We start from the raw sequence: 24,271 nt of genomic DNA, 5'->3' as shown, positions 1-24,271 counted from the left end.
GGGTAGGGCCCACCCAGAGAAGGGAGAAAGGGCCATGCGCTCCCCCCCCCCAGTGGATCCAGGCAGGGGCTGCCTGGACCACGAGCAGATTTCGCGGCTTCCCAGTCTTTGGGGTAGGGGTGGGGCGCACAGATAACGCGGGGGAGGCATGCGGGGGGGGGGGTCTGAGAAAAATGGAGGCAAGCTGGTGCGCATCGCCGCTTTAAGACTTCGTTTCCTAGCCCAGTCTCGGCCTCCGGGACGGTGCGGAGATGGAAAGATTCATCCCGGGCAATGGAAGTAATAGCGGAGCGAATCGGACCCTCTGCAAAACGCGGCCAAAGCAGCCTCGGGTGAGTAGCGAGCAGCGGGGCGCGCGTTCAGAGATACCTCAGGGTAGGTTTCGCGCGAGCGCCGATCCGTAATATTTTTATTTTTTAAAAAGCTTTTGGGAAAAGGTCGCAGAGGCGAGGAAGGTGCCTAAAGCGTGGAACACTTTTTGTGCGCGTGTGAACGCAGCCGCGGTTCACACCGGATGTATTATTAATTATTAAATCATTCTTACTTTTCTGCAACTCCGATAGTATTAATACTCCCACCGCCAGCCTAAAGATTTTGAACTAGATGGTCTCCAGCAGCGCATTCGTGCCATGTCTACTCAGAAGTAAGTCCGATTGGACCCCACTGGAACTTGCTCCCAGCTGCAATCCTATATTAAGCTCACCTGGAAGCAAGCCTCTTTGAGCTCAGCGGGACTTACTTCTGAGTAGACATGTACAGGATTGCACTCTGAATGAACAGCTCCCAGTTTTACTCGGGGCCTTTATTGTTTTTAAAAATGGGTTTCTACATCCCACACTCCCACGCGTAACTTTTTGCTGGATCGCAGTCCTGGGAAATACTGTAGCGGTTCTCCCCACCTCCCCTCCCCGCAATCCCCTGGGGTGACATCCGCAAACCACTTGTCTACCTCTAAACACCAATGCTACCCAGACCGTCCTTAGGAACACAACTTTGCCTTCCGGTTCTCCGCATCTTTATTCGGAATAAAGTCCCACTTCGCTTGCATAGAGCTTACTACTGTACTCCCAAGTGAGCGTGCGTAAGGATCGCAGCCCTGACCTCTTGACAGCTACATCAGCTCGGCAGCATATCCCATAAGACAGGCGCGGGGGGCGGCGGGTTAAATGGTCCCCCACCTATTAAAAGCACCCAACGAATTGTCACCGGCGCCCGCCCGCTTGCATGTCATGCGTAAAGTTGGCTGGCGAACTTTCTTTCTTCTATTGCGCCCCAAAAAACTGGTTCCAAATGAGAAATGGATAGCAATGAAATTAGTTTTGGCTCTCTCATCTCTCGCCCCCTTGTTCCATTTTCAATTGATCGGCGTTATTTGCCCACCGCCTTTCCTAGTCTTTTCCTGGAGGGAAAGAATTTACTTAGGGGGTTGGAGAAAACAGAGCCAAGAGGGCGATCGCTTGCAAAGGCTACTTTGTTTGGAAATGGATTTTTTTTTGGGGGGGAGAGGCGCACCTCTTTCTCTCTCGCCACCTCCTCAAGATCCCACCCACGCACCCTGCCCCAGCCAAATCTTCCCACTCCACAGACAGTTGACAAGGAGAGCTATCTGTCTGGCCGTCTGTCTGTCAGATTCGCCCCCTGATTGAGCCGGGGTGGGGAGAAAAGAGAGTTGGGTCAAGAGCCTATTGGCGCCAGGAATTTGAAGTGTCCACAATTAAAAAGCGACAAGACAAAGGAGTTTAAAAAAAAAAACAAATAGAGAGAAGCATTTAGGTCCCCCAAATTCTGGGAAGTTATTCCGCCCCCCCTCCTTTTCTCCCTTCAAGTGGGAGAGGACCTATAAGCCCGCGATGGGAGCAGCAGCCGCGCTTGCCCAGGCTGCGGAATCATGTGCTCGCCTGACCCCTAGATGGCCGCATCTAATCAGCTTCTGAGAGACTCAGCAAGGCCAGCTAGTCTTTCGCAGCTCCTCGGCGGCGTGGAGAGAAGGGGGAGGGGAGCGACTCCGCGCAGACACGCACAGGATCCCCCAGCGCAGTCCCCAACTGGGGCAGCATCCCGACTCGGCGGGTCGAGATCTATGGAGCAACAGGAGCCTTAGCTCACCTCTCCATCGTTCACGCAAAGCACGCGACTTTTCTCAAAGAATCCTGAGGACGGTACTGTAGTTTCCCCCAGGCACAGACCTACAGTACCCAGTACACTTAACAAACTACAGTTCCCAGCTCTTCTTAACAAGCGAGAGCTCCCAATATTCTTTTGGGGGAGAGGTAGCCTCGCGCCTCGCGCGTGTGGCATGGCCTTAGCTCTCGCCCCGAGGAGCTTACAGTTAATGCTGAACATTTTGGAGGGAATGAACTGGAGTGAGCGGGGGAGGGAATTAATAATAAATAGGATGCGGATAATGAATATGAGCAAAAAATGAAAACGGCAGCGGAAAGGGGGGAAGTGAAAAGGCATTGGCCCCACCCACCCACCCGATACAACCCTTAATTCACAGCAGAGAGATTGGGGGGCGCTGTTTGCAGCAGCCAGATAACCCCACCTCTTTCTTTCTTTCTTTCTTTCTTTCTTTCTTTCTTTCTTCCTTCCTTCCTTCCTTCCTTCCTTCCTTCCTTCCTTCCTTCCTTCCTTCCTTTCTTTTGAGCGTCTAATATCCAGTTTGAGTCTGATGAGGCTACGATCCTAACCACACTTACTGGGGAGTAAGTCTCATTGAACTGAACAGGGCTTTCTCTGAAATAGACGCGCATAGGATTGCTCTGTGGCGAACTATTTGCCTTCCCCCTCCCTCCCACCCGCCAGCCAGTAAACATTTCCGTTTACAGTGCCTTTAACTTAGTTGCTCCAGTGCAGAGGCTTCCTGAGCCCCGGGATCTGTTTGAAAAAGCCAGACCTCATCCCCGCAAGATGTTGAGCACCGAGGCAGCGGATTTCTCTGGACATGGACAGAGTGCATTTCAAGTGCCCCCCCAAGGTGTTATTATTACAAGCCCGCACATTTATTGCCTTAAAGGAGCGAGGCTTGGGGGGTGGCTCCTCCAGCCTGCCTGTCTTGACCCCGGTACGTGTTTTGTTTTGTTTTTTAAGGCTCAAGAAGTAGGCACGCTTTTTACAGAATACATTCTCTTTATGCGTGTCTTTGAGATGGTCTGTCACACACACACACTCTTCTCTTCTCCGCAGCCCACGAGAAAAATCATAGGGAACCGCCTAATACCGAGTCAAACCAATGATCTATTGAGCTCCATGTTGCCAACACTGACTGGCAGCGGCTCTCTAGGGCTTCGGGCAGAGGGGGCATTCCCTCTCCTATCGGGAGATGCCTGGGATCGAACCTGGGACCTCCTGCAGGCAGAGCAGCTTCTCTGCCCCTGACCTACAACCTTTCCTTTCCGGATAACAGAGAGAAAGCCATATATATAGATGGGGTGCAAGTAGGTTGATGTACTAGTCAGAACAGGGTCCAGACAGTGCTTCTGCAGATTTTTCACCCTCTCATTTCCCCCATCCATATTATCCTGTCACTAATCCAAAACAACCACCCTGCAAGGTAGGGCACCATTACTACCCTGTTGCTAAGGGCGTGAGACAGAGAAGGGCCAAAAGCCAAATCAGAAGCCAGATTTGACCCGTGGTGGGCTGTGGAGCTCACTACCTCAAAGCCAATTCAGTCACTCTTTGGTAAAATTCAGATTCTGCAAGGGGCTTATGACAGCCAGGTAAAGGTGTTCAATTTAAGGCTCTGTTCCTCCAGCCCAGTTACCAAGCAAGGGTGGGCAGAGACCAAGGAGGCCGGGGCTCCTACACCTTTAGTAGCAAGCTGCCGCTGTCCAAAGTCCATTTTCTACCCAGCTATTGAAGGTGCAGGAGTCCTGGCCTCCTTGCTGATATTCCTGCTGCCTCTTCCTGAATTAAACTCCATCACCCCCAACTTCCTTCTCAGCTCTCTTGCTCCCAATAGTGCAGAACAGGAGGTGGACCTCAGCTATAAAGGGGGAGAAAATACTCTTCGCAAATACCAAGCGACGGTCCATGATAACAACAGGCATATTGATATTATTATTATTATTATTATTATTATTATTATTATTATTATTAATTAGTGCTAAGGAATGATTTGAGGAAAGGGAGTGCAAAAGGGGAATAGTTTTAAAACTGGGAACAAGGTTGATGTTCTTTTTAGTGGTAGGATGGCACCTGCTTGCTCAAGGCCTTGATTTGAAAATGATAGATCCCAATATTCCCTCTCCCGCGCGCATTTTAAACCCACGTGTAAATAAGCGACCGATTACGTGGCTTTTTGCAACGCGATTTCTGGTTTGCTGTCTATGGGCGGGGAAGAGAAGGGCAGTTTGAGCGAGATGTTAGTCTTGTTATCTTTCTGTTTTGTTTTCACCAAAGAGAGGAGAAGGAGGAGTCCCTTATTAAACGTGGACAAAGTCAACCAGCATCTAGAGAAGCCTCAGACCCTGTAGGGACCAGCCCACCTCTTCCAAAATACACCCCTTTCCTTACAATTTTATCCCGATTCCAGGCTGTTACGGAGAAAGGGAGAACCTACAAACGTGCCCGATTCTAGCTTCGCTTCCCCGGAAATAAGCGCCACAACACACAGAGGTCAGGGGTTGCTATTCGCAAGGAAAGCGCGCTCAGGATCACAGCCTGAAAAAAAGGGGGGAAACAACTTTTGCCCATAATTCATTTTTAACTTTCAGGAAAGGGTTTGTCGGGTGCTGGTGAGAAATAAAGAAGATACAGACTCGGTACCTATTCGTGCTCAAAGCATACCTGCGACACGATCCAGCCAAACAAACAACTCTAATAAATACCTCACTGGTTTCAACGCTCGCTTGCTTCTTTTGCCCGGCAAAATCCATGGGTGTTCGCGGCTCGCTTGGGGCAGGATCTTACACTTAGGATAATATCCTTCCCAGTTGTCATTTGCCGGAAGTAGATCCCACAGGTCTCTCTCCCCACCCCCCACCACGCAAATAGGGCTTGCTTAACTGCGCAGAGGATCGCGGTGGGGGAGGAGGGCGAGGGAATCCCACCAAACTCTCTGGTAAGCGCAGGCGATGGGCCAACTACAGAAAATGTCCTCAGTGGGTTATGAAAGAAAAATGAAGTAATTTAGACAACAGCAGCCATACACACACACATCTCCCAAGGATGCTAAACTTGGTTTTGAAACCCAAGCAGGGAGAATCACCTGCAACCATGTCAAACATGACAGGAACTGAATTATACAATGCATCTGCTTTCTACTTCATTTCATCCATGAACTGAATGGGGTGGGGAGGTGGACGTAGAAGAGGAAAATTGGACCCCTGATCTGATAACATTTGGAGTTTAAGCTCACCAGTGGAAGTTTGAACCAACATCTACGCCTTTAAGCTCCATGAGAAGAACCCAAAAGTTCACTTTTTACGTCTTAAAATAATTTGCTATTTCCCCCCTTGATTATTTTTTTAAATATAAAAATCAACTGCTTTTTTTCCTCTTTCGTGATTGGTATACAAAATTAAATGTTATGCTCCATGATTTTGGAACGTTCGTGCTTTCCCCAGTATTACATTACACACACACTCCCCGCACAAATACACAAACACACATATATATTCCCCCTTCGTGTATGAGTGTGTGTGTGTGTGGAGATAAACATACGAAAATCTAACATGCCCAATCTAATCGGCCCAGGAATTGTAGTCTCTTGCTGCAGGTTAAGCTGGCAATCCAATACTGTACCCATTTGCCTGAGGGTAAGCCCCATGGAACTCAGTGCGGCTTGGTTTGAGTAGACCCGTAGAGGAGTGATCTTCGTGCGTGTATATTCTTTGGAGCTGCCCCCCCCCCCCACTTTTAAACAAGCATTGTATTATGCATAGAATGTATGCGGATTTATTTGTAGATTCCTCGTATCCCGCACGTACATCTGCGTGCGTGTGCACGACGGACACAACGCACACCATGTTTAAATACGAGGTGGGGGCTTATCTGGAAATGAAGGGAGAGAGTTTGCTTTAAGCCTCAGGTCGATTCCGGTTATCAGGGCAGTGGGATGGAGTTTAAATGGGGGGAAGTTCTGGAGACTTGGATCTCCCCCCCCCCCAACCCCAGCAAATATACAAAGTTCAGTTTCCAGCCATTTTCTATATTAAGCTTCCCTTAATCCCCCAACAAGCTGGAACATCCCACTTTGCCCCCCCCCCCTTTTCCCAAGTGCATTTTGATCTAATAATTTCCTTGCTATTCCTTTCTCTCTCTCTCTCCCCCCCCCCCTCTGCAACCTTCTGGGACTGGTTATCTTTTAAATAACTTATCTTGTCGACTTCCTTCCCCGATCCCTCTCCATTCCCCGCCCCCCCCCCCGCCGCAATTCTCCTAGTAAAGACTGAAAAAGAGAAAGGGGAGGGGAGGGAATTGGCACAGATTTATTTCCACTTGCTTCTCTTATGCCTTTAACCCCTGTATTTTCCAGGCGGGATAAGTGCTGCGAGGCGCGCGCGGGGGGGGGGAACACTCTTCCTATCGGGAAGCTGAGACCCCCATTTCCCCCCAAAAAAAGGTTTGCAATGGATTTCTCAGTCCTCTTTCACAGCGAAGAATAATTACATTCAGATACAACATCCAGGCTGAAAATCAAGACCACTTTACATCTGTGTGAGGGAGGGAGGGGGTGAAAAACACGGTAGGAAAAGAGGGAAAGATAAATATTACAGATGGGAAATCCTGATTGGGTCTCAAAGCAAAATTTAGCATCCTTGAAGATATCCATAATCACACCTTTATAACACCCTAACATCGTTTCTAGGCTTTGTTATGTTTTAGCTGTGTGGAAATAAACAGCAGCAGCTAAGGTTGTGTGAATTAGCGAGGGAGAAGGAGCGATCGCGGGGGAAATGGAGACACACGCCAATATTCCCTTCGCAATGAGAAGAAAATGAACGTGAAGACGCGTGTGTGTGAAATTATGAGTAAGAAGCATTAATTTGAAAAGAAGAAATCCACGGCTGGATGAATGAGGGAGAGAGGTGTTTTTTAAATATATATTTTTTATCCTTCTTTCAAAGGAAGAGATGGGGAGCGGAGTGAAATGGGTCCCTAAAACGTTACGAAAGGAGATGCGTATCAAGCAAAAGGAGGATTTATTATTATTTTCCCACAGACAATTAAAACCGCTGCTTGAACTTTGGGAGAAAGCTGCTCTGGCTAAACATCTGCCCACCCCCCAGCAGGTCCCTGTCCTGTCCTCTCCCCCCCCCCCCCGTTTTCTCCCCCTCCCCCCCACCATGCGCCCCCTTTCATCTCGACCCATCTCCTCTCTCCATCCCTCGTCTATTTTTAGCCACGCAGACTCCGGCCCTGGCGCCAGGCCGTTTAAGACCTGTCAAAGTCCTTCATATTTCCCTCATGTCACATGGCGGACCTTCCCGGGCCCCCCTCCTAGTCTGCCCCTCCTTATCCCCCCCCCCCAATTTCTGCCTGCAACTACACACACACACACACAGGCAGCCAGGCAGCCATTGGGGACCTTGGCGCTTTTGCAAAAGGGTTGCCGGGTCCTCAATTTGCTCTTCTCCGCGGCTCCCTCGTCTCTCTGACCTCAGCCAGCGGGACTGCTGGTATTCTGTCCGGGCCACTTAGCCAAATTGCGGGTGATTGATGAAAATAACATTTCTCACAAGAATCAATGCCCCTCCCTGCCTCCTAACCCACCCCGGCCCCCCTTCTCCAGGCACCATAGGAAATGAATGGAAAATTGTCCCCAGGAACAGATCAACCGGGAAAGCAAAATATCGTCAGACCTCCAAGTTAACACAACCACAAAACTCTAGGCTGGGGGGCGGGCGCGTGTAGGTTGAGGAGGATCATAGGGACCAGCGCCTCGCTGCTGAAGTTGTTCACTGGAGTTCTTGGAACGCCATTGCATCTGGCGCAACCTTCTGCGCATCGCGATCCTCTGCATGTTTCCTCGAGGGTAAGCCTCGCTGAGTTCAGATGGGCTTATCCCCGGGGGAAGCAGCAGCCCTAACCCCACCTGCGTGGGAGTAAGCCCCGCTGAGGATAATGCCTTTGGAGGAGACATTATTAGGATCGCGCTCCCAGAGCGCACTGGATTGTCACCGAGTTGGCTGCTTTTAATCAGAAATAAGTCCTACCGCGTTCAAGGTGCTTGCCGTTCCTGTTAAGTTTTCAGAATAAACAGTTAAACAAGATCTCGATGCATTACCTTAGACACTGGGAGAGGAGGGCGTTGCAAAACTACCCCCAACAACCCCCCTCCGGTTCCCAGTTTAGTTTGTGATCATACTTTTTAAAATGTTGTTTATTATGTGTATATTCTCAGTTCTAACGTGTGTTTTTTAAGGAAAGGGTCAAAGTTTGTTCTAAGGAAATGGCACAGTCTTGTTTCGAAAAATAAAACGTTTTCAAAAATGACAATTGATATTATTCTGGCTATGTGGTTTCACTCGCCCTTCGTTCCTCCCCAACAATAAAAATCCCCCACGCGCGAAAACAGCTTGACCCCACGCAAATCTGCAAAGTCCAGAAAACGGGAACCCTTCTGACATTAAAAGTGCGTCAGGACCTTCACTCCAGGCTGCTCTGCCTCGGGGGAGGGGGCTGGGACATAAAGTCTACAGGAGACAGGATGGAATCCCAAAATTACACGCTGTGGTTGGTTTTTTTTTTTTTTTGGGGGGGGGGTCTTTCTCGCGATGAAACCCCGCTGAGTTTCCATAGGAATAATTTCCAGGTATGCTGCACGGATTTCAATGGGATAAACGGAAGCACGTGGCCAGCCGTGGATTGGGTAGTTAGTGGGCAATCGCTTTCATGGATCATCGACACACACACAAGAACACGAGCAAAAAAGAAAACTGTATCATTCAAAAGGTGTGTTCCACCTTGGTAGAATTTATTCCAAGAATGAAGATTTTAAAAAATATATAAATATGGTTGGCCGTGGGAGCCCAATTTTGGAGAATCCGGGAGGGAGGTCTTGAAATAAGACATACACATACACACGTACAAGCAGAATACACGTTAGAATCCCAGGAACTGACACCTCCCTACAAACTGGACCGGAAAACGATGGCGGCGGCAGCAGCGCGGGGGGGGGAGAGATTCGGACATCAGTGCCCCCAATATTATAACCGAGTTATCCAAGAGTCGCAGCCTGTTGGTTTTAACTGCATTAAAAAATAATAATAATAGAAAAGTAATAAAATGCAGATTTAGATCCGGGAGGATATTCAGATCAGTTCGGAAAAGTTAGTTGGGTTCTTTTGTGTTTTTAATGTGGCGTCCAACCCACAAAACCTTGGGTTTCTAATCAGCCCGCTTCATACAGCGTTGAAGGCACAATCCATCACCTTATTAAGGAATGAAGTTTTTTTTTGGGGGGGGGGTTGCGGTGGGGGGAGGTGGGATATTTTTGGAGAGGATTCAAAGGTCATATACAATATTAAGGACCACCACCCCCCGCCAAAAAAAGTACTGGTGATACGTTTAATTTTTTATATACCTAATAATCATCAGTGCTGGATGTGTTCCTAAGGAAGAGTAACCCTTTACTGTCTGGATGGGAAAGGTGGGTGGTCTCCCTAAACAGCACCCCTAAACCGAGCTGCTGAGTCTCCCCTTTTCCTTTCCCACTCAGTCCTACCTTAAAAGATATATCGAAGAAGCTCTTGTCTCAATTATACTGCCCGCAAAACAGACCAACCTAATTCAAGCCCCTTTCGGCCAGTCCCAGAAGCTCCCCCTTCCCCTTTCTCTAGCAAGGGCTTATTCTCTCCAAATTCAAGGAGCCAGGTTCAAAATTCTGTGAAGCCTCTGAACTTGCTTAGAGTATTTTTTCCCTACGTCACTGCTGAATTGCCCCCCAGGCCAGAGACTCGGCCCCGGAGCGATTCCATCCAAAATAGGTCCCTTTGTCAGGCAAATCTGAAAGTCAGCATCGAACACCACCAGCTTCTCGAACAAGTCAGGCTTCCAGAACTTTAGTCGGAGGATGGGGCCCAATTTCTTTAAAAGGGTGAGGGGGGTTACTCGGAAACAAGGCCGGTTGGTTTCAGAAAGTACACGGATTTATAAATCAGTTATGCAGGGTAATAGAATCTAATTCTTCAACGCTATCAGGCACAATTGCAACATTATACGAGTACACGCACGAAAACATTCTTATCTATTACACGCACGCAGACACACTAACATCAGTCATGTATATGTGCAATAAATATTTGTGTTAATCAGCAGACACACACACACATTTATGGTTTCAAAGGATCTGTGGGAGGAAGCTGCACAGCGTGGACAGATTTCAAGGGATAAGAAAAATTCATAATATCTGCCTAGCGTCTGCTTTCTGCCTTTCAAGTTATACTCTGGACTCCCAATAGATAATGCATTTATCAATGAATTTTACAAGGCAATAAACAAACGGAGGGAGAAGCCACGAGTATTATCAAAAGTATTTAAAATATAATAAGCAGAGAGAGGGAACAGCCAAGGCGATCTACGCCCCTTTGTAAGTTTATGGTCGCTTATCGAAGTCCTTTACAAGGGCGTAAGCAAAACAAGGACGGGAAAGAGTGGGGTCTCTGCCCCGATAAGCTTACAATATGTTTTTCTCCCAGTGGGAGAGCCAAGAAAGAGGGTGACTAAAGGTTATATGGGGAATGCATATTAGAGAGTGCATTCACACGTACTTTGCTCCTCTCTCAAACAAATGAAATGAAGATTAAATCGAGAGAGAGAGAAGGTTGTTGGCTGAATTGTTTAAAAATGGGGGGAATGGCACTGGGCACTTTCAAGGGTTAAGACATTTCAAAGCCGCCCATCATCGCTTTACTCGAGGGACAATATGGATTGATGAAAAGAATTTATTTATTTTTTGGAGATTCGGTTTTTTAAATCCAGGTGTGCGTGTGTGCCTCACCTCAAACTGGATTTAGTTCTCTCTGGTTTCTGTTTTGCAGGAGGGGAGGCCGTCGGCCCGCCGGTCCTGTAGAACCTCCTCATCCACCCACATCCCAGGGAACCGGTTTAGTCTGGTGTTCCTACCTCCCCACCCCCACAAAGGACCTAGTAAGAGGAGTTTAACAAGAACCTCGAAATGGGTAAGGAAACCCAGATCTGTTCAGAGAATTCGATATTACTCCCTTTGGGATCATTGCTATTATGAAGGATGGCAGAGATTTCATGTTGTTTTGCAGGCCGATCCTAAGCACGTTCCCTCCTCCGGAGTCGATTCTAAGCATGTTTCCTTCGGAGTCGGTCTCTCCACCGAAATCAATGGGCCTTTCTTTCCAGAAGGGGCGGCTGAAACGCCCCTTCCCGGGGGTTTGCGCCCCCCCCCCATTGAGGTTGCTGTCTTCGCAGCACCTTAAAGAAGAGCGGAGAGGTCCTTAATAGTGCAAAATGCCCAGTTTTTCAATAGCATTGGGTGAGTGAAAAGAGACAGACTTTTTTCTCTTAGTCGTTGCGAACTTCACGTGCCCATATCCTTATCCTGTAATTCCGCCTCCCCCCGACTGGTGTGAAACTGGGGGCGGGACGCCGTCCTAGGAGAGGTGGGGGGGGAGAAAAAAAAGACACGAATTCAAATCCACCCCAGAGGAACCCAAAATACAGGTGAAAAGAAGTTTGCACGCGATCCAGATTGGGTTTTACACGGACCTCCGGAACGAATTAAGTACGTAACCAGAGGTACCACTGTATTCCCCCCCCCTCCAAATTTACTGCCGCAGAAAGGCGAGGAAGATGGGAAATGCTCGTGGATTCAGAACAAGGAAGAGGGTCTTCTCGTCTCCCCCCACCCCCGCCCGGCCGCAAAGAAAGCGAAGAGGAGGAGAAGGGGCGCAGCGTGCAGCCAGGCTGGGTCTCGGATCAACAGGTGCACGACCGTTTCTGATCGCGGCCAGGCAAGCAAAGCAACGAGGAGAAATTGACAATGTGTTTGTTTTCCTAACGAAGATCAAAACTTGGGAGCGACTTCGGTCAAGTTTCGGATTATTATTTTACCGTCCCTTGTTTTGGGGTAAAGGTCTGGGGTGGGAGATTAATTTTACCCTGGAATCTTAAACCTATTAACTCAGATATCACGTCGATTCCCGAGAGAGACATGTAGCCCCTATCCTGTACGCAGAATTTATTGGAAGTAACACCTGCCGACTTCAGTGGAACCAACTCCGGAGTAAGAACGTGTACTGTATTCACTTCGCAGCCTTACTCTTAGGGCAGCCTGCGATAGTCACCTGGAAGTAAATCCCATTCCCACTGAACTCAGCGTGGCTTATTTTCTGAGAAGACGTGGGTCGAATTGTTAGGCTCCAATCCCATATCGACTCGAAAGTAAACCCGGCTCATCTTGTTTCCTAGTCCAAGATGCAAAAATAGGACTAGGCTGTTCGTTGCAAATTCTCTGGGCTGTTTACAGAATGAATTATTTCGGAGTGAATGGGTGGGTTATATGATAATAATACCCTTGACTAGTTTTTTAATTGAGGAGTTTCTAGTTCCTGCAGATAGACACGAGAAATTCGAGGCTTATATTACTCTCTCAGCGGGGGAAAATTAAATATATGGAAAGGCATTGCGTGTTGAAGAAATGATTTGTGAAAATATAAAAGGGTTCAAGAATGTATAAATCAGTTTGTAAACACGAAAAGGGCTTCTGTGACTGGAAAGCTTGGCATCCCTATCTCAGCGCAATCCTGAAGGTGCCTACTCAGAAGTAAGCCCTGCTGTGTTTTAGGCCTCACTTAGGACTCTTGTCCGACTGACACCAGAGAATCTTTCTAGCGGTGAAGTGCAGCTCCTATAAATATGTCTACTCAAAAGTAAATCCCTCTGACTTTTCTGGGACTTCATCCCAGGTGTGTGCATATGAGTTTTCTAGCTTTCCTGCCAGCCAGGTAAGTGGAGTTAAGGGTTGGCATCGATGCCACCTTCCGGGTCCATTCACACGCATAGCTGCCGCTCGTCAGGTATACAAGGAACTAGTAATCTCATGTGCATCAAGGGCGCACAGCAGCTTAAGAACCCGGACATTTGCACCTGTGAATCTCACTCACCCTTAAGGCGTTTCACACGTACCTTGCAGCCTGGAAAAGAGAATAAGCATGTTAGAAGAACTGTGGCAAAGACTTTGGGCAGGGAACACAGCTAGCTTATTGTGTCCCATTGCTGTCGATTACATTAATAGCGATTTATTATTATTATTATCGAATAAAATTGTAAGCGAGACACACAGAAGGACAGACCGCTCTCCCCATCTACAGTTACAGGGGATTTGTCCCGGCTCACTCTCCTGTTGGCAGAGAAGCGGGCTGTTGAGCCCCCATCCGATATCTGTAGAAATAATATGTTCACGCTTCTCAGATCTTTGTGGATCAGTCGATGTGCCCTGGGGCCATCTGAGATGAACAGGTCACAAGCAGAACGTGGGGCGGGGCGCTCCATTATGGCACCCCAGAGGCGGAAAACAGTCCCAAAGGGGTTTCTCTTGGAGCCCACTGTCTAATTGTCACTGAGTACCCTTGTACTCGGGTGGCGCTGTGGGTTAAAGCCTCAGCGCCTAGGGCTTGCCGATCGAAAGGTCGGCGGTTCGAATCCCTGCGGCGGGGTGCGCTCCTGCTGCTCGGTCCCAGCGCCTGCCAACCTAGCAGTTCGAAAGCACCTCCGGGTGCAAGTAGATAAATAGGGACCGCTTACCAGCGGGAAGGTAAACGGCGTTTCCGTGTGCAGCTCTGGCTCGCCAGAGCAGCGATGTCACGCTGGCCACGTGACCCGGAAGTGTCTCCGGACAGCGCTGGCCCCTGGCCTCTTGAGTGAGATGGGCGCACAACCCCAGAGTCTGGCAAGACTGGCCCGTACGGGCAGGGGTACCTTTACCTTTACCTTTACCCTTGGACTAGTCACAGCCTGGCAGCCTAACCTACCTCACAGGGTTGTTGTGGAGGGGAGGAAAGCCGTGTTCGTCACCTTGAGCTCTCTGGAGGAAGAGTGGGGTAAAAATGTAGGCTTCTGTCATACACTTAAAAAAAAAAAAAAGAAGTATTTTCCAGAGTGTTTTCAGATGCATTTGCAATCCTACTGTTTTATGCTATGATGATGATGAGGCCCATTCAAGCAAAGTTCTCCAGGCGGATCACCTAAACGATAACATGCGGAACTAAGAGCCCAAAATAAAAATAAAAATTCCTGACTTTTAGCATATAGGTTTTACATTTTATTTTTAATGTAGACTTTAATTGTTCTGTCCTTTGTAAACAGCCCCGGGAAGATGAATGAAAGGTGTTATTTAAAAAACCTCTCTATACTTCTGAATAAACAAGTGAAACACGTGCATTGACGATGCTGTATAAATAAGGATTATTGATTGCAGAACAAATATTCTGGGCAATCTCCCCCCTTTAAAAACCCTCAAATAAACGCTGGAATTTGGATGGGCGGGGGAAACGGACACCAACAACTCTGAAATTATTTCAAGACATCAGGGTGGGCTATTGCACATCAGAACCACGCCAACTGAGAACACCACCTTGTCTCCTCAGAAGGAAACCCACATGAATTCAATGGTGCTTACTCGCAGGTAAGTGGGGTTATCTGGGCGTCAGTCCCACTGAATTCCAGCAGGTAGGACTTAATTCTGCATAGACAGGGATGGGGAAAGCCTTCTCGTCCTCACCCCCCCCCCATTTTGATGAACTCCAATTCCCATCAGCCCCAATGGCCAAGGATTATGGGAGTTGTAGTTTTGCATCATCTGGCGGATCACAGGTTGTCCCATGCCTGGTTCCGAAGATACTTTTTATAGGAGCTTGGACTAGCCGGCCCTCGTGGTCCTTTTTAACTCTACAATTCTATGACTCTGTGGAAGGAGCCGGGAAGCAGGCATAGGCCCCACCTGAATGGGATATTTAAAGCGGCATAATATGATTTAAAACAGCCAAGGCTCCCCCAGAATGCTGCGAACTATAGTTTGTTAAGGGTGCTAAGAGTTGTTAGGAGACTCCTGTTCCAATTCAACCAGCTACAATTCTCAGTCAATCCCTCTTCCCAGCGAACTTTGGGAATTATAGCTCTATATCCTGGGCACATGTGGGTTAAACCACAGAGCCTAGGACTTGCCAATCAGAAGGTCGGTGCTTTGAATCCCCGTGACGGGGTGAGCTCCCGTTGCTCGGTCCAGCTCCTGCCAACCTAGGAGTTCGAAAGCTTGAAGTGCAAGTAGATAAATAGGTACCACTCTGGCGGAAAGGTAAACGGCGTTTCCATGCGCTCCTCTGGTTTGCCAGAGTCATGCTGGCCACATGACTTGGAAGCTGTACGCCGGCTCCCTCGGCCAGTAAAGCGAGATGAGCGCCAACCCCAGAGTCCGCAACGACTGGACCTAATGGTCAGGGGTCCCTTTACCTTTATCCTGGGCACATGGGTCTCCTAAGAACTGCCAGTGGCAGGATATCGCTTTGACTGTCTACTGCAGATGGGGTGAGAAGAGCATCTAGGCTTCTTTGGGGCTACAAGTGGCAAATCACTTCGAGGCAAAGTAAATAAACCGCAAGATTTCAGGGTGGCCATTGCGCAAGTAAGTGGTTTGCGGACATGAATGACTAAAACAAGAAGAAGAAGAAGAAAAAGAAAGCAGGCTTTTTTAGCTCTGCGCACCGAGAATTATAAGCGTCAATTACATTAAATGGGAGGGGCCTAACATACTTTCTAAAAACACAACCCCCTCCCTCCACAACACACACGTAAAAATAGCCTGTAGTTATATTTACCACATTGGGAAAATATTCCAAGAGTCAGCAGGGAGGGGGAGGGAAGAGGAAGAAGAGTTAAAAGAAATGGGGGGGGGTAGATGAAAGAGAAAGGGATAGTTTAAACAAGACTTCAAATAATTAAGGCTCCGATCTCAGGCAGAATCGCTTGGATTCAATGGGGCTTCCGAGGAAATATGCGCACCGTTTTGCGCAAAAGGCTTGCGGTGCGGCATAAAAAAAGCTTAATCCGACGGGCATGTGAGTTTATTTTTACGCCGGTTTGTTCTCCAGTGCGTGAAGGCCGCTCGAGCCAGCCTTTGGGGATATTTTCTCTCCTCCTCGTTTCAATTTCCCAAGTTTCTCACTCTCTTTCCCCTCCCTCCCACCTTTTAAAGACTGTTTAGATTTCTTTCCGTCTTTAAAAGAAAAATATTTCCAGTAATCCAGCTTTCTGGAAAATAACAACACGCCAAGAAAAAGAGACGGGTCCTCCGCCCCCCCATCAAACTTCCCCTGAAGTTTATCCAGAGTTTAACAACTTTATAAACACATTTCCCCTGATTGTCAAGGGAAAATTGCATGTAAACCTCATAGGGAAAGTTGGAGATAAACGTCCCCTGCCCGCGTCCTTTCCAATCTCCTTTAGCAGCCAGTTGCTGGATCTGTCATTCCGAGTGGGGAGGCGGCCCTGGTTGGAGACTCTAGTCTGTGACCTCCTTGGGGCAGAGAGCTAATTTCGCAAGGCGACCAGAACTTGAGCCGCGAAGAGGCCTGCTTCTCCCTCTCTGAGGGGAGCTCCCTGCCTTTTATGAATTGGTGGCACACAATTCTAAGGGTGTGCGAAATAAATACTGATTGCATTTATTATTATTTATTAATTAAGGCAGGAAACAATCCAGCCAAACTCTAAACACACTTTTTACAGTCCTGTCCTATTCGCATTTACGCAGCGCCACTGACTTTAATGGCGCTTACTCCCAATCAAGTGTGCACAGGATTGTAGCTTTAGAGTTGCTTCAGACTTAAAAGTTCCGCTTACAGGAGATTGTAATGGATGCGTCGAACTTGGATCCATTCATTTCAGTGGGTTTGCTCTGAGTAAAGCTTAGTTGGATAGAACCCATATATTTTAAATGAAACATGCCCACACCACTCCATGAAATGTCCTACTTAGAGCAGACCCATTGAAAACAATGGGCACGATGACCTTGGACTCATTAAAACGCCCATTGGCGCGCGCGGGGGGGGGGGATTTACGCATGCGCGCAACATCCCATTGAAATAAACCGGATGCCAAAAGTGTTAAAAGGCGCATGGGGGGGGGGCAGGGAGTGTCATGGCCCAAATGTGGTTGATAAAAGGCTTTTCAAGCGCTTCCTTTCCCCCACAATGATCCTCCCAAAAACCCTTTAAGGGAGGCCAGTTTGATTATCGACACAAAGGGGAGCCTGATGATGTGTGATGTATTTAAACATTTATTGCAATATTTGAATGCCTTTGAACGTCCTGGAGAAGAGGGGAGAAAGTGCAGATAAAGGCGAGATAAACACCTTTGCCTCTCATATACAGTAGAACCTCTCGCCTTCTATTGTAAAGGTGATTGGAAGCTTCCTCGGGGCGGAGATCTCCTTTGGGCTTGCTCACCTATAGCGCAGCCCAGCTCCTCGAACCATCAGGACTTGTAATAACGCCAAAACACATGGAGCATATACCGTCTTTACAACGTATAGCATTTCTTTAACGGTTATGTACACCGCCGTGCGGGACACGTGTGTTAAAAGGCGGCGTAACACGAAGGCAATATAATGATTATGATAGGATAATAACCGGAGGAAGATGGGGGAAATGAAGCACTGCCTGCTCGTGGGGGTCTATTTTTTAATATTTAAATAAATCATAGGAAACAAACAGGGGGAAAGGGTGGGTCAAAGATTTATATGATTTCTCCTGTCTATCCGCGATGAATACTGAAGCTCAGAAAGTCCTCCCAGCAACAAGATAGAAATAAATCAGTTTCTGGGCACTTTTGCGTCAGAACCTATAATACATTTAAAGCCCCCTCCGACCAAAGAATGCTGGGAACTGTAGTTTGTTATGGGCGTGGGAATTGTAGCTGGGGGGGGGACTACAGTTTCCAGCATTATTTGGGTGTCTGGGTGGGTGTAAATGTATTTTAAACGTATGGTATGTATGGTATGTATACAGCCTGTCCCTAGCCTTGAGAAGATACCCAATCTGTGTGAATTTTTAACGCAGGTGTGTTTTAGACACCCACGTGCGCGTGAGCATTTCACACACAATCGGGAATCGTCGCCGCTTCTCTCCCTCTCTCCATCGCCTTGATCTCTGAAGTGGAGTTTACATAGAGTCGAATAAATGGTTTGATTTCCTGTTACAATTAGAATAATTCTGAAATTATTAAAAAAAAATTTTTTTTTAAATGTGACTCCTCCCTTCGGTTATCCAGGCTGCATATCTCTGGACTCCCCAGCTTTCAGATCGCGGAGGAGAAGAAGACACCCCCTCTTCAGTAAAGAATCTTGGCATTTAGGAGGAGACAAATTAATTATTTAATTGTAAAGACGTAATTAAAAATCAGTAAGTAAGAGAGCTCCCTCGCGCAATTCGATGTGTGCTTGCTGGAAAAGAAAGCTCTGTGTAGAAGGGCTTTACTCCCAGGTAAGTTTGCAAACACTTTCAAAACCCGTGTCTCTTCTTTAAAAAACAAAAAAGGCCCCCGGCCCCAAGTATGAACTGTTCGTTCCAACTATTTTCACGGCTCTAGGAGAAGTGAAAGTATTATTTTTTTTTAATACCCAGGGAGTACCATCCCTTCGTTTCCAGATGCTTATCTTACAACTTGGCAAAGACGGATTTCAGCTCAAAAATAGGAGTCCTTAATTCGAAGGAGAGCTCGGTTGACTTCCTGTTCAGGTTTTCTTCTTCTTTAAAATCAGGCTTTAGAACTGAGGTTTTTAAAAGCACGAATTATATCCCTAAGTGTAGGTGACAGAACTGGGGATTCGAACTCTGTTTTCCGCTTCCTGGTCCATGGCACCGCGCTAGTCCTCGGTAACTTCCTATCCCAGGCTGTTTTCGATTGCTTTAGTCCCGTCTTCTCTTCAATTCCACCCGCTACATAAACATATTTTGCTCCCCGCCTGTCGCCCACCCCCCCATCGTTCTATAGAGTTCTCCCAATGAATGTCTCCTTCTCCTGGTAACGATGTTTACTCACAACCCCATTCCTCATCACCTCTTCAATTCCCCAGTTAATTTCTTCCTTTCTTAAAAGGTGTGTTTTAGATTGGCAGCAGGGATCTATTTTTTGAATTATTAGGTTGGCTTTCTTAGGGTACCTGTCTTAGGGCACCCGCCCAGCGGCATAGCGTGGGTTGTCAGCACCCGGGGCAAGGCAAGTAATTTGCACCCCCTAACCCGGGGCAAGGCAAGTAATTTGCGCCCCCTAACCCAGGGCAAGGCAAGTAATTTGCTACCCCTAACCCCTAACCTGACGCCGCTGCCAGCTTCTTCTTGCTGCTGCCTGGCCTGGTCTGGTGTGGTTCTCTCCTGTGCTCAGCTGGGCGGCCGCTGCACTGTCCCTCCCCCAGATAGTCCCTCGCTCTCTCTCCGCACCGCACGCCTGGCACCCACCCCCTCCACAGTGGACGGCGACCCGGCGGCTCGGATCGGATTCGCACTGCAGTGAGAGAGAGTGAGTGAGCCAGGTAGGGGCAGAGAGCTGCGAGTGCGAGCGCCCCCCGATGTTGCGCCCGGTGCGGCCGGCCCCCCTGCACCCACCACGCTACGCCACTGCACCCGCCTATAATATCTTTGTACAGCAGGACTCTCCTTCCTTGGAGGTCTTTATGCAAAGGTTAGATGTCCATCTATCATGCCTTGCAGAGGGTTGGGCTGGATGACCCTTAGAGATCCCAGCCAGCTCCACAATTCTAAAATTTTAGGTTACATTCCAGCTGTGCAAAAGTCAGAGGTTTCTATAAACAAATATACATAGGGGCCTCTTCACCCTTCTTCTAGGCATCCTCTTGGTTTGACACAAAAGCACTTGAGGAGGGTGTGGCTTGTGGGAGGGGGTGTGGCCTGGAAAGTGTTCCAAGGGCCAGGCAGAGAGGCATTTGGCCCCTGGTCATTAGGTTTGGGGGAGAAATTTGTTTGAGTTTGCATTTAAAGGTGAAACCACCTAATTGCCAAAACAGTGTGAGACCCGAAACGCAGCCATCTTTTGAAATTCACAAATCCTCTGAATTTTGCAATGCAGTTCTCCAGCCAAATAATGTGCAAACAAATGCATATGGCAGGGGACAGTGTTCACAAAAATGCAGCTGTTGAAACAGCATTTTAAAATCGCATTATATTTGCTCTGCGAAAATGTGTGTATTAGGCTAAATCGCATACAGAAATTAGCACTGAAATTCTGACTGATGAATTTTCTTGAAGGGCTTTTTAAAAGTCAATGTGGTATGGTGGTTGCCATGCTGGGAGACCAGGGTTCAAATCTCCACTCAGCCAAAAAGCTTGGTTGGGTGATTTGGGCCCTGTCACTGCCTGACCTACCTCACAGGGTTGTTGTGGGGAGTAAATGAGGAAGTGGCATGGAAAAGTCAGGATATAAATGCGACAAGTGAATAGGTAAATAAAAATCACATGTGAATTGAAGAGTGCCAAAAGAAGAAATGGAGATAACCCAAAATCGATAGATTTGCCTTTCCCCAGCCAGAAGGGTCAATCTGGGCCCAGAAGAGCCTCCTTCCCATTGTACTGCCCTGGTTATATTTCCAGTGCCGGCTCTCCTTGTGATAGAATTCCTTCTCCTGGTGCTTCAAAGTGTGCCGCACTTTACAGGGGTGACCCTCAAGTACACAGGGCCAAGCCGAGGCCTGCTTGCCTCTTCATCCCTATCTCGGAGTCTGAAGTGGAGGCAAGTGTCGGCCAGGCCTTGTGTTGGCCTTCTGACCAGGGGTGAATTTCGCACTCTACCAAGATGCCTTGGCTGCCATCCTTGGTGCTCTTACATGGCTGGTCAAGTATCAGAGAGGCCCCTTCATGAGGAGCCGGGGAAGCGGGGCGGGGGAGGGACCTGATAGTGGGGAGCCCCTTGACACCGAGAAGCTGACATCTTGAATAGTCAAGAGAATGTGGCAGAGGAGACACAGATCAAGTGAACTTGGGAGGGAAGCCTCACAGCTAGTGCTCTGATGCCTACAAAGGGAAGAAAGATAGCCATGGTCTCCAAGAGTCAACTTTGGGTCAGAGGTCCTGAATCACACTCAGCAGACATCCCCCACCAGAGACACTCCCCCCCCCACCAGCACTAGTCTTAAGCAGCAGAGTTGGCTTACTACATTTTGAAGTAATACCAGAGGTGGATTTAAGGGAGCACGACTGCTTCGGTTGCACTGGGCATGGAGCCTCGGCGTGCCTCAACTGTGATGTGGAATGGAAGGTGGGAGGTGTGGGGTGGTGCCGAAATTTGGCATTGCATGGGGCGCTGCTGAAATTTCAGACTTGCAAGTTCTGCCACCAGTAATACCCTTAAGCATCTGAAAAGAACCCTCTCCCCAACAAGGCCATTACATAGGAACAGAGGGAGAGGACGTTGAGTGAGTCAGACCATTTGTCGAGCTCAGTATTGTCTACTCTGGCCGGCAGCAGCTATCCAGGGTTTCAGACAGGGAGCATTCCTGGTCTTACCTAGAGATGCTGGGGATTGAATTTGGACCCTTCTGCATGCAAGGCATGAGATAAGACTGGGATGGGGCCTCTAGCGCATTTGCCGCTGTTTAGCATGCAAAGTAGGGCCTCCCTTCTCCTGGGAGAAGATTGGCACCTGATGCACACAGATGGCTAAATGCAGACGAGCCAAACTTTTTGCAAAGCACGGGTGGTTACGATGAGCCGCGCTGGGCCTGTCTTGAGGCATCCAACTCCAAACTTGGCCTGCTGTATCAAAAGCGCTGAGAGGTCCGCGGGCGACTCTCCAAGCCGCTTGCAGGGGAAATGTGTTTGAAACGGAGCCTGGAAGCCAGCCGCCTCGCTTTCCACTCTCCCTCTGCATGTGTGTGTCATCGCAGAGAAATCTTGAAGCCACCCACCAGTAGTCAAGCGAAGGAGTGGACGCAGCATCTGGACCAGGTTTCCAGGCCAAACCTAGGCATGAATCAAGGAGATCAAAGGAAGGCCCTCAGCTGCATTTACGAAAACACCAAGCTCACCCCAGAGTCCGGAAAGTACATGTGTTCACAGCCTCCAACTCCGTGTCTGAGTGTTCCAGGAAAAAAACACACACACACACACACACACACACACACACACACACACCATCAAACACAAAGACATTTCAGTTCACAGAGGGGAGATCAGGTAGAATAATCAGTTTTCCCACCCCACCCCATGCTACAGTTACATGGCATAGTAGGCTGCCTGGGTGGCATCTGATTGTTCCTGTAGCTCAAAGCCTCTTAAAACCGGGTTGGCTGCTTATGCATCACCTAAAAGGAGGAAATTTATTTTATTTTATTTATTTATTTAGAGCATTTGTACCCCATTCTTCAGCCACAAAGGCTCAAAGAGCATAGAGTCGCTCACATACAATAAATTAAAAGAAGGCAGTTCCTGCCCAGAGGCTTACAATACACACACACACACACACACACACGTATTTTTCGCTCTATAAGATGCACTTTTCCCCTCCTAAAAAGTAAGGGGAAATGTGTGTGCGTCTTATGGAGCGAATGCAGGCGGGAGGCTCTGTTCAGCACCCTTTAAAGAGCTGCGTGGAGCGTGTGTGCTGCCCTTCTCCCTCCTCGGGGAAAAGCCCCCAAGAGCTGCACACACATTTTGCGCACTCTTTAAAGGGAGCGCGGCTCTTGGGGGAGCCTTAGCCGCACACAGCCTCTCCCAGGCAGGGATCCCACAGGCTGTCCTGGCTTCTTGCTTAGCCGCACGCAGCCTCTCCTGGGCAAGGGGAGCCTTCAGCCCGCTGCCCGGGAGAGGCTGCGCGTGGCTATCCCATAAGCCAGGACAGCAAGCGGGATTCAGATTTCCCCCCCTTGTTTTCCTCTTCCAAAACCTAGGTGTGTCTTATGGTCTGGTGCGTCTTATAGAGCGAAAAATACGGTACACACACACACACACACACACACACACACACACACACACACACACAGAGCACACAAGGGAAAAGGGACAGGGAGGGAAGAGGAAATGCATCACTAAAAAAGAAGGCACAGATGATGTGCATGAAATGTGTGTGTGCTAATCTATATGTATAGGTCAGGAGTAGGGAATCTCAGGCCCGGGGACAAAATGTGATTCTCCAAACCTCTTAATCCAGCTTTCGGGACTCCCCTCACCCCACCACCCCTCCTTCCCATGACCAGTCCTGCTAGAAATACAGTGCATCTCACCTTAGTAAGGAAGACTGTGATGGTGTTCACACATTATGTTAACCGAGTGTACAATCTGTGTATACAGATAGTTGATCTGCACAAACTTGCAACTATTCACATGGAACATTCAACAAATGGACAGTCAATGCTCCTGGGCACACAACAGTTGAGTCTGCACAAATCAACACGTGTGTACTCTTTCTCATAAATGCTTGTACATGTGTGGAAACAGCTTGTACTTGTGTTCAGAGTAACAGGTGAACATGCCTTATGTGTGCAGATGACCTGTTTGTGCCCATGAACTTCCTCACAATACAAATGAAAAATTTAAAACTATCTAACACTACCCATTTTTATGCCATTTAGCAGCAACAACGCTACCACTAATTTACATTTACCTGGCAACCTAGGAATAAAAAAAATAATAGCTCTAACCAGAATGCTTACCATATTTTGTTTTCAGTTTCAATTTAAAACTGCTCACATTAAAAACTACTACTCAACACTTACTACTAGTAGTATCAGTACTGCTACCACTTAACATTAATTTTCCCACCAAATCTTTATTCGAAGTTTTCTCTAACCTCTATGCTTGAAGTCTAGGAGCCCCATCCTTGACCTGCTCTCATAATGAAGAAGGCTGTTATTGCGATCTTCAGGGTAGGGTGGCGGTGGAGGCGGAGAGGGGCCTAAGCCCTTGCAAATCTCTTGTGTATTGGGCATACATGTATGAGGAGCATTTTGTCTCCTTGATAAGCTTCTCCAGAGGAGTCTGAAGAGCCTTCCGGAGCTAGGGTTATCATGCACCTTTAGGCCAAGAGCTGGCTAATCAAAGGAGGAGGAATTGCAATCTCATGCCTTTGTAATCAGTGGACCTCTGATAGACAAGTGCGGAGAGGTGGAGGATGCTATTATCCATTGAATCATAGCTGGGGGAGGACCGATAAGGCCACTCAACAGCCCTTTGCCAATGACCCCTTTGTTCTCATCAAAGGCCACAGGGCTCTCCCTATCTTCCAGTTGCCAGAGAGCTTCATTCCCAAAGCTTCATTCCCTGTCATTCATTCATTCCCTGTCAGTCAT

General features: G+C 48.1%; 1 long non-coding RNA gene across 1 annotated transcript in view; it reads left to right on the top strand.

The window, feature by feature from the left end:
* The window catches only part of LOC310832725, a 48,690-nt gene continuing 24,419 nt past the window's right edge, over positions 1 to 24,271 (top strand). Inside the window, exons 1-2 of the long non-coding RNA XR_014558368.1 lie at positions 1 to 332; positions 10,989 to 11,129. This is a non-coding gene — a long non-coding RNA (uncharacterized lncRNA). The remainder of the gene's footprint in view (positions 333 to 10,988; positions 11,130 to 24,271) is intronic.

The sequence above is a fragment of the Podarcis gaigeae genome (assembly GCF_964106915.1).
Source record: "Podarcis gaigeae genome assembly, chromosome: 15".
In the NCBI taxonomy this organism is placed as follows: Eukaryota; Metazoa; Chordata; class Lepidosauria; order Squamata; family Lacertidae; genus Podarcis; species Podarcis gaigeae.
Note: the sequence above shows the minus strand (reverse complement) of the source record. Positions and strands in the feature narration are given on the sequence as shown.